We start from the raw sequence: 4,186 nt of genomic DNA on the forward strand, positions 1-4,186 counted from the left end.
TATGTATTGTGTGACATTGGGGCCAAGATAATGTATAAAGTTTTGTAAACCCTACTACGGCCATGACATAAACTGTTGCTGATATAGTAGGCAGTTACACACACATGCCCAGAGCAGAAATGATAAGCCAGGTACAGAAGGTCACCGGGCAGAAGGCCCCAGGTGCCTAGCAATGCACAGTTTGTAAGCTGGGACTAACCTCCAGTGTGATGTTTCCTCCCCTAGCTTATCACTGGTCATGTGGTTTAGATCCCCTTATTAGGAGGAAAACAGGGACCTGAGAATAGCCCCATATACTCCTGTACAAACCCTCGCATGACCACTCCCTTGAGCATTAAGTCTTTAAAACAAGGAGGTTCTAGCCAGAATCAAATAATCTTTGGAACAAAGCTTTAGGTCTGTTAACCACAGAGACAGACTTTTGGTCAAACTAGAGATAACATCCAGGCCTCAATTACATTTCAGATCCAGGTCCAGAAAAGCAGCAAGGCCAGGTGTGGCAACAGTGTGGCTGAATTCAGGACCAGCTGTAATGACTAATGACCCCCTGTCTTGGTGCCGACCAATGAGTGGAGACCAGGACCCTGAAAAAACACATCTGAAAAGCTGGTGAATATTCTATGGAGATCCTCCCAGAGACCTCCCCTAAAATCCCCACCCTTAGGAAAGAGATAAAACCCCTTAAGGTGAAAGACCCAGTGTTCTCTTTCTCTTTCTCTCTCTCTTTCTGTAGCACACACTTGCACATTTCCTCCCCATTTTTCCCCTCTAGGCACATTTGCTTTGTTTCTCCTAAGCTCCAAGGACCTCCCTTTTGCTGCTGTAACTTGTTTGCTGGGTCCAAACAGCCAGCTGGCTCACTTCTTTCACAGTTCACTTCTTTTACTTTTGTGACTTTTCAAATAAACTTTGCCTGTTTTTGAGTCTTGACTCTGAATTCTTTCTTAGACAAAACTCAAAGACCAAGGTCTAACATCTGGTGCCATTTGCCATTAACATTCCTATAACTTCAAAAGTTTCGATCAATCGTATTTACAAAAATACCTTCCTTCCATTCTTAGTACCTGGCAATAACTGATTTATTCTCTGTTACTTGAATTTATACCAATGGACTTATACATTATAAATCTTCTGTGTATGGATCATTTTATTTAGTGAAATAAGTTTGATATGTATTAATTTGTTCCATGTACCAATAGTAAATTCCTTTTTGCTAATTAGTAATATTGCATAGAATGGATATACTAGTACTTATTTATTTTTCATTGTAGTTGGATATTTGGGTTGTTTCCAATTCTTGGACATTTAATATACAGCTGATGTGAGCATTCATATAAAGTCTTATATGAATAGGTTTCCAATTTGGGGGGTTACAATACACATTTGACACACACTGCCCAGATCAGATCAGACCTCACAGGTCAATGGTACAGTCTTCCACAAGATTTGCCCTCACTTTAGACTCCGGCAGCAAATTGAGGGTTTCCAGGTTGCCTACACTTTTGACTGACTGACTATAAATAATTCAGAGAAGGTTTCTACTCCCACACCTTCAAAGGTAATTATTTAGAATGCCTCACAAAACTCAAGAAAGCGATATACTTATAATTATAGTTTTATTATAGTAAAAAGACACAAAACTAAGAGACATTATTGGGATAGGTATGAAACAATTCCAAACATAAAGGTTTCATTTTCTTAGGATATGTCACCCTTCTAGTACATAGGTGTATTTTACTAACCAGGGAAACTACCCTGAGCTTAAAATGTCCAGAGTTTTTGATGGGGCTTCACTAGGTAGTCATGACTGACTGAAGTGTTGACTGCATGATTAAACTCGAGCTTCAGCCTCCCTCTTCTCCCTGGAGGTTGGAGGTTTGGACTGATATCACATGGCTCTAAAACTCCAGTGCTCTGATCATTTGATTGGTCTTTCTGGCAGGGTTAACCTCCATCCTAAGATTAGGGACACACAAGGTGTTGTTTCATTAGCCTAATCTCAGAAGGGGTGGTCCTAGGGACTCATCATGAATAACAAAGACATTCCTGTCAGGAGACAATTCTGAGAATTTAAATGCTCTTTTCCTGAAACCAGGAGAAAAAGCCAGTCAATTCTTTATTATACAACATTGGATAATATCTAGAAATGGAATTGTGTATTTCACTTTATATAAGATTCACATACATTTTTTATTAAAGTGGCTGTGAAATTTTGACCTCTGATAAGCAGTACATGGGGATTCTATTTGCTCTTCATCTTTGCTATTGCTTGGTGAAATCAATATTTTATTTTTTATTTTTCTCTATAAAATAAGAGACAGGAGTGTTGTTTTAAAACAGCACAACTAAAGAGGATAGAGAATATTATATTAACTTGGTTTGAAAGAGACAAAAACTTTGTAGTAAGATTTCTAATATGTGTACTTATGATTTTTAGCTTACTTTCCCAAACTCCAACATTCATGATACAGTCCTTTTACCACACAGTGCCAAAAGTTAAATAAACATGTTGGTACATCATTTAGAATTGTTCAGTATTAGCAGTAACTGGTAGTTACACTATACTGGCGTAGATCGGACCACCTCAGTGGCTTCTGAGGCTGATAAATTTCTCCCATCCAAGTACTAACCAGGCCCTACCCTGAGGCTGCTGATAAATTTCTATCACCATGATTACTTCCACAAACCTGGTTCCCTTCACTTCTGCTACTTCATGCAGAGTTAGTGACTGAGTCTGCACCAAAATCTCTTGAGTGTAGCCATTTTACTTGATGTACAATGGTATCACAATGAGTTTGATTTGAATTTTTCTAATGATTAATGATATTAAAAACCTTACATGTGCTTTCATGCAATTATTATGTCTTTGGTAAGATGTTGGTTAAAATTTGGCCTTTTCTTAAGTTATCTGTTAAGATTTTTAAAAGTTTCATTCTATGTTTTTATATTTTGTATAGCAGATTTATAAAAGTATAATTCATGTATCATACTATTCATTTATTTGAAGTGTATGACTGAATTGTTTTTAGATATTGAATGTTATTCAATCACCGCTATATTTAAGGGTTGAATTATCCCTCTCCCAATTCATATGTTGAAGTCCTATTGTTACCGAACAAGAGGTCCGAGGGAGGGGTAATACAATATTTGGCCCACCTAGGGATGCCAAAAACTGCTATACAACAGGGGCCCCTCCCAAGGACAGTATACTAAAATCTACTGGGCTCTTCTGTCCACCGCCAATTGGAAAGACATCTCTCAATGCCAGAGATTTGTGAAAAGGAAACAAAATGTTTATTTAATGCTATTCAGGCCTAATGCCTCCACTAAAATAGCAAAGTCCTTTAGGGTGTACACCTGCACACACACACACAGCGCTCCCTTCTCCCACTGTCCCAACTCCAGGTACCGTAAATTAGGAAAAGAGTACACGTCTGTGTTGCAGGCCACTGGCACCATCAGCTGTGTCACCGTGATACAGGGTGCAGCCAAGGGGGGGGCCCAAAAAAAGATTTGGAAAGGTGTTCAGAATTCAAAGTGTATAGGAATATTGGAGAGACATATAAGATGTCCTCACCACCCCCCAGGGGGAAGAAACGAATGGAGCCAGGCCATTGAGAACTGTTTTGCATAGCAATAGTTTTGCAGCTAACCTCTGGAATGGTTATTTAACATATCTTTAACTGGTTTCATAGATATGTTAAATAGCTGTGGCCAAGTTTGGAGCCAGGGAGAAGGGAGTAGCAGGGACTCAGGATGGAAATAGGGGCTGCGCCCCTGAGTGAGGGTGCCTGTGTGAGAGCTTGGAAAAGACTGGCTCCGGGACATGAGGCCATAACTGCCCAGGTGAAAGGGAAAACCAGGCAGCTTTGCCAGAATGGAGATCCCAGCAGCCAGGTGAAGAAGAAAGCCACATGCTTTTGGTGGAGTGCGAACCCCTGCAGCTTTGGTAGAAGAGGCCCACGTGGCTTTGGGGTGCTCCCTTTGGCCGCGTGGCCTGAAAAAGCAAGATACACTTTGACTGGAACTGGGTACAAAGGACTCTTGCCAGTGGATCATGAGAGGGTACCACAGCACAGTACTTTGGATTAACTGGAGAGAGATCCTGCCTGCACGGTGACACAGCTGACGGTGCCAGCGGCCTGCAACACAGACATATGCTCTTTTCCTGATTTACGGTACCCGG

General features: G+C 40.6%; 1 pseudogene; it reads right to left on the reverse strand.

Annotated features, from left to right (window-relative positions):
• Positions 1-2,557: 2,557 nt before the first annotated feature.
• LOC119051931 (uncharacterized) lies at positions 2,558-2,740 on the reverse strand (annotated as a pseudogene).
• Positions 2,741-4,186: the final 1,446 nt, after the last annotated feature.

Source organism: Artibeus jamaicensis, unplaced genomic scaffold (genome assembly GCF_021234435.1).
Source record: "Artibeus jamaicensis isolate MK-2021 breed Jamaican fruit bat unplaced genomic scaffold, CSHL_Jam_final contig_3126, whole genome shotgun sequence".
NCBI classification, from domain to species: Eukaryota; Metazoa; Chordata; class Mammalia; order Chiroptera; family Phyllostomidae; genus Artibeus; species Artibeus jamaicensis.